The sequence below is a fragment of the Megalops cyprinoides genome, chromosome 10 (genome assembly GCF_013368585.1).
Source record: "Megalops cyprinoides isolate fMegCyp1 chromosome 10, fMegCyp1.pri, whole genome shotgun sequence".
NCBI lineage: Eukaryota > Metazoa > Chordata > Actinopteri > Elopiformes > Megalopidae > Megalops > Megalops cyprinoides.
Genome location: NC_050592.1, coordinates 37,073,011 through 37,086,032, shown reverse-complemented (window position 1 = coordinate 37,086,032; position 13,022 = coordinate 37,073,011).

The window sequence follows — 13,022 nt, the reverse complement described above, 5'->3', positions numbered from 1 at the left end:
TGTTTTCTGCCATCTTGACTAGTTCATTACTCTGTACACCTCTGTATGTAAATGTTTAATATATACTATTTGGAATATTGCCATCAAAGGTAGGCAAAAACCACATTTTGGCAGAGGTTGAGGTCTGTTTTGCTCAGTGGGTGCTGTCATCTCCAGAGCCCTTTAGACATTTGTTAATAGTGGTACCAAACTCTGGGATCTGTGGGTGTTAATAGACACAAACTACCATGATCTGTCACTAGCTGCCACCATTGAGCTCTGTAGCTATCTACAATTAATTCTTCCTATTTTGTCAGGAATGTGAACAAACACAGAGCACATTGTATACATATATAGTATGCATGTGTACACTATACAATCACAGGTAATTTCGCCATTTTCATTGCTGCATTCAGCCTAAAGCTCTTCAATGGTATATTAACAAAGCTTGTAATGCAGGAAAGCTTCATTTCTGATTAGGCTATTTTGCATGGTCCTATCCTAAACACATATCACAGCAGTGGTAAACACTACTCAAAATCATTACTATTTACTATAAAAGCAGCTACATAGTTGTCTGGGGCTCCTCTGTGAATCACAAAGCTGGAATAAACTCTGTCCATGTACAGAATGCATTCCCAGATAGCAGACATATGTTGCCAGAACATTGACAGTGCATCAAAATTAGTTGAAAATAAACTAATGCAATTGTCAGTATGTCCTACTATAGCATATTTTCACATATGAACTCCAGACAAAGTCTGGAGAAGCAGGTCCGCAACTAAGCCGGAATTGCCCTTTCACACATGTAGCAAGCAACAGGAGATTGTCCGTGACAGACACGTTCTCACCTACAGGAAATACTCTGCTTTGGTTTAGGTGAGGGCGGCGCCAGGGTAGAGCGTGCAGGAGGCAGGACATGACGCAAAAAGTACGCTGCAGAAATCGCAGTGGCTGTATTCGAAACCGCCTACTGCATACTGTGTACTGCGTGCTACACAAGTATATACTGTATACTGCATGCTGTTTTTCAGTGTAGTACCCAATATGCGACCATTAATAATTACATTTGTAGTATGTTACATTGTCGCTTGAAATCATTGCGAGTTTAGAAATGTCCAGATTTCCTCGTGATATTTTCCAGTTAGACGCCACTTGCATTCTCACGAGTGAAAAGTATTGACAAGATCACCTAAAGTATTCGCGAGTTGAAGTATTTTCAGTTTTTTTCTTTTCAATGTCTTACCTTTCAGTGGTATGGGTACATAATGTGACACGGAGGAGGACAAGGCGAACATAGCTATTATACTTTTGGGTAGCCTATAAAAAATCACACATAGCCATCCAAATGGTGCTACTGGTACACATAATTTATTATTAATTATACATTTATTATAACAATAAGGTAGGGTTTTGTTGTTCGCTATGTAATGTTAGGTCACCAGTTCACCTATCTCACTATACCTATCACTATTACTTAGCTAGCTACTAACCAGATAATAAACTTCTAACCAACGTTATTAATCATCGTAAGAAACAAGTTTTGGCAGTATAGCTATAGCTAACTATCTCTTTTATGATCATTGGACTCAAAATAGCATGTATTTGGACATCTGCAATGTCAATGAAACAGTGTAAAGCAGGGGTATCCAAACCTCTCCTGGAGGGCCACTTGTCCTGCATGTTTTAGATCTCTCCCTGCTCCAACACAGCTGATTCAAATGATCAATTCGTAACGAACTCCTGAAGCTACTGAATATCAAACCGATCATTTGAATCAGCTGTGTTGGAGAAGGGAGAGATCTAAAACATGCAGGACAAGTGGCCCTCCAGGAGAGGTTTGGACACCCCTGGTGTAAAGCTATGTACAGGCACGCGGAAAAGAGTACGAAGCAGATGTTTGTATTCTTCCGGTTTCGCGCCAGTCACGTGATATAAACGTCACCAACACGCCCACTCGCTCGCGGTGAATTCTCCGTAACGTTGCCTGCTCTATTCACACATGGGCTCACTCCGACATGGGGCGGACTTTTTACTAGGGAGCTGGCAGAAAGTAGTCCGTCACATGTCCGGTCCGACTGATCCGGACATTTGCGTTCTCACACACAGCTCCTCTGGCTAAGGGCCGGATACGTTCTGGCGTCCAGTGCATGTGTGAAAGGGGCTTAACTGATCGAAACGAGGAGGACATGATGACAAGGCCACTCGGAGCGTGTTTTCAGTTGTGGTGCTCTTATCTAATTGAATAGAAGACCAGTTTGATGTTTTTGCTTAGAGGTAACTGTTTGCAACACAAGAAATCCTCGTGGAAACGGACTTCGTAAGCATATCTGATGCACAACAGAGGCATGCTGCATTGGAAACATAAGTGCTCTTATCTAATTGAATAGCAGACCAGTTTGATGTTTTTGCTCTCTCTAAGATTAACGTTTCAGTGTCGGCTGCCATGTCCGAAATTGTACGGCAGACTGTGTTATTTGACAGAGGCATTTGTTATTTGCAGCAGCAGCCGGACCCAACACCTCAGAGCAAGCACTGACTAGCGAGGGCATAACGAGTTTCTCCCCCATCGTGAATGGAACCTGGCATTTTGAAATGTGGTGTGAATTATGTATGACGCTTTTGCAAGTTTCTCGTTTTCCGTCAAATTGTTTTTAAGTACTTTAGTTTGATTAGCCAATTCATCCCTTTCCTTTTAAAGAAATCCTCCGATTTGTCTTTGAGATGTGCATGTTTTGTTTCTAAATGCCGGCGTAATTTCGATGGTTTCATAGCCTCGTTGCTTAGCATGGTTTCACAAAAGACACAGACTGGCTTTGGGGGGAAGCTATTGCTGGAAATGAAACCAACTTTATGAGTCGTAATTACGAGTAAATGGGCGATGTTTTGCCTCTGGTTCTTCGTTTAAATTAGCATCGTTAGATGCTGGTTGTTTCCTAAAACAGGAATCTAGACTTGTTTGCTTGGAACATGGCATGACTAAACGACAGCTCAAGCAGCGTGCAATTGAGAAAACAAAAGGAGAGAACAAAAAGTGCAAGTTCTCGCGGTCGGGAACGCTTAACATTCTAGAATCTTGAATAAAATGTTACTATTTTCGAAGCAAGGAGTTCAGTCAAGGGGGCGGGGACCTGGCGAGTGACAGAAGCACCAAGCACAACTTGACTGGACAGCCCGCAGCGGCAGGGCTCTACGGACCGGCAATTTCCTCGTCACGGACCAGAGCGGTCCGCGGCCCATAGTTGGAGGAACGCTGAGACGCTGGCTGACCTATTCAGTTCTGAAATCTAGTAAAGTTCACTACAAATAAAATTCATCAACATTATGTAAAGCTTATGGATAGAGCAGATGCTGCCAGCTACTGTGCCTCTGTCTCTTCTGAAGTGAAGTGTACTCTCACTATAACCTGCCTGCTGCCAATGAAAATAAACACTGCATAAAAGGCATGAAACAAATAAGTAAAGGTATCTTCATCAGCCATGCAAAGAAGGAGCTACAATAACTTTGTTTTCTTTAGCACCATAACAAAATGGAAGTTGACGATTCAGAATGTCCAGCTATAACTTCATTATACTGGGTAATTACTGCAACTTGATCTTATTGTCAGAATGTTTTCTAAAAGCCAATTCACGACGCCTCACCTAGGATGATGATCAAACATTTCATAATACTTTTCTGCTTGAAGACAAGTGCCCTAGTCCACTGCATGCTCAACCTTTATTCTGCCCAATCGACTTAATCCAGCACTTCCACTGACATGCTCTTCTAAATTGTCATGCTTTTAGCAAGTGCTGTCAATATTATTGAGATCATCCCATTCTTGACCAGGTCAGCAGACTAGGCTTCAGGTACATTCACTTAGCAACCACATTACATTAGTCACTCTAACATTAACTTCTTATACCAGAAGGCCTGAAAAGACCAATTTATACATCTACTGTAGTCCTGCCCCCAGTATAACTCATTGGTATGAGTGTGTGTTTCCTGAAGGCTGTCATCTTACAGTATTTCCTTTGTTTTTGGAAGATTTATTGACTTTTCAGACTGGGAACTGCCATAATTAACTGTTTCTATTGTGACACCAGCTATATTCCTGGTGCAGCACTCTACTTGGCCCATTGTCTGCCTTACACTGCTGTCAATCACCAATGGGCAGAGCTCATTAGTATTTTCAATTTATCATTTCAGTTAAAATTTCTTTTACAGCACTTTCTACAATATCACAAAGCTTTACAGACACCCTGGGCCTTCACCACCAAAAGTAAGCCCACAGCAACAGTAGCGAGGAAAACGTTCTAATAGGAAGAAACCTTGAGCAGAACCCATCTCAAAACAAAAACTCGGAGGGAAATATATCTGCTTTTGGCCAGCACTGGGTATTTCCATGAAAAGATTTAAAACTGCGATTTAGAAATAAATATTTTTTGCACACCAACATTTAACATACACATTTAAATAAATATTTAAACATTAAGGTTTAGTGTAGGTAAATATTTCAGCTCAGATATAAGATTTATCTAGCATTTTATAGTTTTTACATTCATGGTGTAAATCTGAAGATATGAATAAAAAGATAAAAATAATACGGGGTGCTGCCTAAATTTAGCTGAGATTTTTTTTGCTTGATTTTTGTAGTTGAGATAACTACTTGAGATTTATATATTCATATATTTATATATATATATATTTATATATTTAAAAAAATCCTTATTTTTTTGGAGGGGGGGCATTTGGATTTTTTTTTGTGTTGTGCTTCAAAATCCTATACATACCTCCCTGAACTCGCAGTCCCCAGTGCCTACTGGGCTGCAATGTTAAGAATGCAGCTGTTATGAGGGACAGCAACTGTCTTCCTTGCCCAGAATTTCTAAGGTCAGGTATTTTGGGAAAAAAGCTGAAGTTCAAACAGCCATTTTCACTACACCAGCTAGTACAAAGCAAACATCATTGGTAGCAGGGACACTGTGGTGATCCTATGATGATTTATAGAACTATTACACGCGTGCTAGTGGAAGTGAACTTTGGCTGCCCAGAGCTTCTGAAAACCATAGGGCAAAAGAGACTCATCAAAGAGAAATGGAAATTGAAACATGAAGTGATGTCCTTTTTCAGGCCAAAATGGAATCAATTCTTTGGAAAGATACATTTTTGAAACTACTGGTTGAAGCCTTACCTGTGGGATCATAACTGTCACACACTCCATTTTGAAACCAATATGTTTCAATGTTTGTGTAACTTTATATTACCGATACCAACAGTGGTAATGAGTGACGATGGCTAAGTGCATTCCACCTGCCTTTATTTTCATTTAATGTTTGATACTTCCTGAAGAAATGGATTCATAGTGCTCCATCAATGAATACAATGATTCATGAAATCTCACAATGTGTTCACGAATATTTCAACAAAGACTAAAGTAAATAAGTCAAACTGTGGAGAGGTTGTGAATTAACATGTTGGTGTCACCCTAAGGGGAGCGCTGGATTTTTCAATGACATGACATTAAGCAGATTTGGATCATCATAGCTTGTATGCCAGGGATAGGATATCTAATATTTCTGAGTTTGGGTTGCATTTCTGAGATTGACATTTTGCAGATTGCTTTCCATTCCAAACACAGTTACGCAGTAAACATCCCTGTTCATATGTTTTAATGCATTGCCCTGTATAGAAAATGTATGAAAAACTGGACACCAACTACACAACGTGCTGAGTTATACATTTAAGTACATCTACATTCAAATTAACTCTGAGATTTGCAGTTGTGGCATCCATGCCATTTTGTATTTTCACCTGTACACTACACAGGGAGTTTGATACTTCATGCAGTTCCATGCATCCAACCTCATGTCTACTGCACACAGTCAATTTTCCATCTGAAGCTACCTGGGCTGCATTCCTTCGGAACCTCATCCTTTTCCATAATAAAGACTGTGATGTTTCACAGAGCGTGGGTGTCAGAGAGCATGATGCATGTGGAATGAGAATGAAATTTTCAGCCTGAGCTAGAGTCAGAAACTGAAATTCTGTAAGTGAGAGAACAACCATGAAGAGCCCTTGCAAAAATACAGTATCAGCTGGGACACTGAGTGTGCTGAGAGTGAGCTTAGGGAGGGAGGGGGGACACTGAGTGTGCTCAGAGGGGGGGGGGGGGTATGTGTCAGGCTTTAGCAGTACTGCAGACCCAGCAAATCCCAGTGAGCTCAGTGTTCAATTACTGCAGGGAGAGGCAGTGGACTGGAAAGCCCCAGAAGAGGCTTGAGATGAGAAGGAGTGGAAAGGGGGCCATGGACAAACCACCTGCCCCTGCCAGTGGGAAACAGTGCTGCACAGCTCATCTGCGGAAAGGAGACTGGACTCTTTTCCACCAGTATTATTTCACTTCTGTGTACCAAAAATAAGTAAGTAAGTAAATAAATAAATACATACATAAATAAATAAATAAAGAATGTTAAACTCATCATTATTGTCATCATTAAAATAAGTATAATCAACACATTGTGACTGTGTGATTGTCATTGGTTTGTTGTCATTTGGTGATTTCATGACTGCAGAAGGCAACTGGATTCTCCACAACTGAAAAAACCAGAGTGAACTGTCCCAGGGAAGGTTTTCATCCTATGCAATAAAACAGCTACATGCTTCAGGTGAGTCAATGCATTATACAAAATTATGCACTTGAATGTTGTTAAAATGTTATTGTTAAACTGAGACTTAAATATAAACTGGGACAAAAAATATAAATGCAAGTTCTTATCAGTTATGCATTTGCAGAGAGGGATAGTAAATCAGCAGAACTCAAGAAATTAAAATACAGCCCACAACACTTAATGACAGAAACTATTTGAAAAAATAACCATACCTGAATCACACTTGACAGATTCCTTTCACATATCTGCACACCATAACATTTCCTAATATACATGGAGTACTACAGCATTATTTGACAGTGTTCCAGTATGATGGTTATACTTTTTTGAGTGCTTGTATAGGCTTTGTATAGGTTTGTGTCTATACCAATATATATATATATACTGTGATGTGCATAATTTCTGTGCTTTACCAAAAAAGAACATGTAGAAAAAAACTACTTTATTTGAAGAGGCTCTGAATTTTATGAAATAAATTAGAGTCAATACTAAGATTAACAAAATGAGCTAAAAAATAATAATGAGGACCCAAAGTGAATATACATATTTTACTGCCAGAAAACAAGAGATCCTCGTTTGCTTTCAGAGTTGAATAGATGCCACCTGCTGGTGAAAGGAGGTGTTGTTATCAGAAGAAAGCCTTGATGCGAGAATGTGAAAAAAAAAAACGAAAACAAAACAAAATATACAAAAAACAATGCATACATCACTACCTCTATTTTAGATGCTTATTATAAATGCAATAATAATAATAATACTAGCAGATTTTTAAAGTTTATTTTATTTTATTTTTTTTGATTTCTTTAAAATCTAAAACTTTTAAAAAAAAAGTTTTAGATTTTAAAGCACTACTATTACACTGAACTGTGAAACAAGCTGTGAGTTTTGATGATGGCATACTCTTACACTGTTCAAAAAAGTTTTGGTTTTTGTTTTTACTGATTTTGCTGACACGTATACAAGTGCACAGCCTTGTACGCTGTGTGTGTCTCAGGTGCTTTGGCTGTTATCAAACCCAAACAGGCATCTGTGGTTTTGAGTTTTAGAGGACTCATGCTAAACTTTGTTCACTGTTTTGGTGAAGTAAATGGATGAACAATGAAACACCCATTTGTTTGAATATTAGTTATGAGAAAATTAAAATGAATAGAACAAACAATGATTAAACAATCAAAACAATGTTATGTAGAAAAGGGGTACTTTTTCTTTTTTTAAATGGAGATGTTTGATTCCAAGCCACTTACTTAAGCATCGACTGAAAAGTGTTTTATTTTATTATTATATTAACTTATTTTGAATTAAGTAATTTGTTGAAGTGCAATATGTAATGAACAGGCTGGATATTACAATGTTCTCATTAGTTATAACAGTAAGTAATTTAATTGTACTCTTCAGTGAACATGGAAGCACTACACAAAAGCAGGAATATTCAGTGTGGTAACACCACAGTAAAGCAGGGACATTCAGTGCGATAACACCCCGGTAAAGCTTTGCACCACAGTAAATTACACCACCAATTCCACCCCATCCTCATATCTTTAAAGAAAGCAAACATTTTTTCATGTCACTGTGGATCACAGTCATAAAGGTTCATATTGCAGAAGAAAACTGAGTTTTACCTCAGTACATAAGTATAGATCTGATGCCTCAGTAGTGTTAGGATTTGCTCACTTTTAGGTGATTCACATTGTATTCATTTATTAATGATACATGAATACAAAAAACCCTTTCACAGTCCTGTATCTCTCCATGTTTTTCTTTCCTCTGTGGAGAGTCATTATTTTGTATGTCTTTTAACAGTTGGAAAGGTTTGATTGCACAAAATTCCCCATTTTAGTGCGGGCAGTCCTTTGGCTTGGAATTTAGCCTACACTAAGTGCACAGTTCAGATTTACTGCCCCTCACCTCTGTGACCCTGGGACATTTCTGCACATGTGCCCCCTGCTCCCATGAGTCTGGTATGACAGGGGTGATGGCATGGGTGACACAACTTGGTGACATTATCTATCAGCACTCCGCTCCAGTTCTACAGAGCACCGATCTGAGAAACTGAGGCACCAACAAGCACAACACTGAGGACTGGAATGGAAGAGGAGCTTTGCTTTTAATCTTTAGCAACCTTCCATTGTGTCTGCCACATCAGTAAACTTGGTGGTAACACAAATGAAGAAAATATATATATAACGCTTGCTATGTTTTATTAGGATAACGACACTGCTGTTACACCAGAAAACTGAGGGTGTAGGCTTGGATTTAGTCTGACTGCATTTCACTGTATGCTTAAGTCTCAGCAACATAACCATTCAAGTGTCACTGTTTTGTTACACAGCATCACAAGTCTAGCAGTTGCCAGCATAAATGAAAAATGCATGATAAAACAATAAAAAGTCATTTAAATGTCAGTGTGTACTGTGATGAGGTTGAGATTTTCTATAGTGTCTTAATTACATTAATGTTATAAATTGCAAAGAATACATACTGCACACACATCTTAGACATGGGTTACTTTTAAATAACAGTATATTTTGATTTAACAGGCACACTGCACTCTCTTGCTGTTTTGAATAGGCCTTTAGACTGTTTGCCTTTAATATACTAAACCCTATTTAAACATTCAATGCATGGATCAAAAGAAGAGAAATCATAACTTATAAAAAGTAGCCATTACTCAGAGAACAGCCACGCAAATCTGACAGAATTATAGCACTGCTTACCTTACACTCACCCTCGTGCTTATCTTAGCTGGCACACACACACACACACACACACACACACACACACACACACACACACACACACACACACACACACACACACAAAGCTGGGAGTCATCTGTTTGTGGTAAAATAACCACAAACATTGTTTCTGCTGTTTCATTACTAAATTAATTTAATTTCAATAAATCCTGTTTGGTTTGTCCTGGATCTAGACCTGCAACACCTGCAGATAAACTGTTGCAAATCCAGTCACAACCATTAGTTATGAGGTGCTGACTGCTTGGGGCTTCATTAGTCAGATCAATTTTGACATGAGCAGAATGTGGTTAGAGAAATGACAGTTGGCAGCTATAAACAGGCAGGAGAAACAGAAGCAGTCCCAGTGGCATCTGCTGGCATTGTTGGGTCAGATAATAATCAATAATGTAAAGGGTAGAAGTCCCTCATTCTGTGTGTGTTTCACCCTCACTGTCAGTATGCTATCAGAGGACTCCTTCCAGGGGAGGAGTGAGCCCCGCCATTACATTATATCATTTAGCATCATTCATCACTATGCTGAGAGTAGTTATCCAGAAGTATTAGAAGGTCAGTATAATACTGTGTTAAGTGCTAAACTAGTGTACAGTGCTTTTTTTTCTTGTGCCCACCCTTTGGCAAAACTGTCCAGGCCATCTCACCAGGCCAGTACAGGACCCTGAAATAGCACACCTACCCTGCCACAGCCCCCCCCCAATACACACAGACACACACACACATACACACAACTAACTATCCAACAGGGTCTCAAGGATTTCAATCCCTGATCCACTCTTCACCTCTTAAACTCCATTTCACTGATCTATACATCTCAGAGACAGCTGCCACATGGTTTATTTATTTTGTTCATCTTTTCATTGATTACTGGGAAGAGGAGGTCAAAGTAACAGTTTTGTCTGGATTACCAGAAACAAACACTTGGGTTTGCTTGTTGGTCATGTCCATGGCAGATGAACACTGTTGAAGTAAAAAAAAAAAAAAAAAACTAAATAAGCAAAAATCATCCATCTACATCTTGTTCATAATGCTTTTTAGCTGAAATTTAAGTTCTTGAGCCATTTTGAAAGTATTTGGCTTGATACAGAGAATGCACGTCTAGTGAGGAAGAACTAGTGATGTATTATTTCTCCCAGTGCAGCTGATTTCTGTATCTGCCACACATCACATCAATACATACCATTTGAAGGTGTCAAGAAATTATATGAAAGTAGCAATAAAACCCAGTAGCTGAGATCTTACTTAAAGCTTGGCATCTCACTCTTCATTTAGCGTAATATGTATGTAATGTCACATTTTTTTTCCATTTTAGAAACACATTTTTGCATGTTCTTTGATGGAGATGATTGGGGGTTTCTGGCATGCTTGCACTGGCTGTGTGCATTGTTTAGGTACTTTTATAATCACAGCTCTTTAAACAGCATAACAATATCATAAATTAAAATAAACACCAGTTTGAAATATTTTCTGTTAGTTAAATTCTCCCTATAATTCATGGCTTCGTATGGCAGGAAGGCATCTAATTTGATGAAAAGCTTTCACTTGAGACTTTATCATCTTAAATGCTTCCAAATATTAGCAAAAAGTGGTTAATTGCAACACAGTAAAATGCTAACAAGCTTGATGTCTGAAACTGTGGCTTCAGTCCTAAGTCACTCCACATGCAGAACATTAAGTTCAATATATAGTACAAGAATCCTATGTAATAAGGGTAATTTTTTAAAATTCTGTTGTGAACATTGATACAGACAACGCAATCAGTAATATGCAGACTGGTACGGGAAAATATGAAATGGGTTTAATTTGTGATGAAGGGTATAAGTTGGACCATGAGTTTACTGAACTCTTCTGATATTATTTTGATGTTGGTGTCATCCTCATCATGAGTTATTAATCATACAACAGGAAAAGTGCTCAAGGTGTGCCAGATCAGAATCTCTGTTTCTCAAACCTTTTGTTTAAACACATCAGCAACTCTTTTACTGTGAGACTTCATTTCACCATGTAAATAGTTTGTCACAAGTTCAGATTCCAAAATGGCTAAAGCCTCATTATAGTTAGTAAAGCAAAACACCTTCATCAGTCCCTGCCCAGTATGCCTGCACTGGGTGTAGATTCAGTGACTCACAAACAGAGGGATACATTGTAGGAACAGCAGTTTAAATGCCCTCCAAAGGCTCTGCATTCACATTTTTTGTTTCTATTCACCCTTCATCATTTAAGATCAGGCTAGGCTAAGGCTACTTTTTTGCAGTTCCTTCAGTTTATATAACAGCATGGGGTTAGTGGTCTAACTGCATTGCTATTGGAGGATTTATTTGAGTGATTGAGATTGTAGGTCCTCCTCAATTCCCTGCTCAGTCATACCCAGCCTCTGGCCCAGCAGAACATAACAATAGCTGGTACAGAGTGCTTTCTACAATCATATCTCTGTATAGGGAAGTATTTGGCTTTAAGCCTCAATGGCATTTAACATTTTAGAGTTCCCATGTATACTTCTGCAATTGATTTTTTTCTTTTAAATGTAGTGAAGCAATTGTTCTATTACAACATCTAATGTGGATATGAACAGAAGACTGCAAGCTGCATGGGTCACTAGTGACACATTGCTTTCCCACCATAAGTGATTGCACATACTTACGATTGTCTCTGCTTAAACTGTCTAATAGAAATGTAGGCTAATTGTGCGTTTGTGCGACAAGAACTACTAAAGCCTAAACATGACTATTACCAGTTTGCCCTGAAGTAACATTTCTGTTTTCTGTCTCAGTAACCCCTTTAAATTAATAAAATAATGAATGCTTACTGCCAAATTGCTGTTTCATAGGTGCATTTAGAGATAGTGTTTCCCCAGTTTGCACCTCAGGTTGTAGATGCTACCAGATGAAGACAGGTCATGCTAACAAATCGCCAGGGCATAACTTCTGCTTTCTGATTAATGATGGGTCACAGACTGACAACGCTGTTTTAATTTGATTCGACATCAAGATAAAAGTGGCACTTTCAAGAGCCATTTCCAGAGAAAGCCAGCACTCTCTGATGGTTCCTGTGGGAAACACAGTTCTCGCTATTCCATGTCCACTCTAATCCTATCACAGATGAGAGGATGCTTAAATGGCTGCGTCATTTTGTAATAAAATATCTCAAATGTTAATCTGATCAATGAGGAGGAGAAGTGCAAGCTGGCCAGGGTTAATGTGCACCATTCCACTTAAATAACAAATTATTGACTGACAGAGATGGGGTAATTCACAGGCTGAGCTCAGATTACTATACCATTAGAACGCCTGGCAAGGGATACTGATCCCCACAGCTACCACAATAAAATCACCACCATAATCAGACCCTTACAAGGAGATAACGGTTACCACAATAAAATCACCACTAGAATCAGACCCCTTATTGGGAGGATAACAGGTAGCGCAACAAAATCAGCATCATATTCAGCTATCTGGGGGGATGAGTTCTGGTGTAATTTTAGAAAGTCATTATTGAATCACTGAATGTCCAAGAACTGTAGTGCACTGTTGTCAGTACTCCAGCCTGAGTGGCTGGTTTCTCCCTGTCTGTCAGTGTGGGTGTGTCTTTTGTTAGTTTTTCCCGTGTATGTGCTTTTGTTTTGTTTTCAGCCATCGCCCCACCT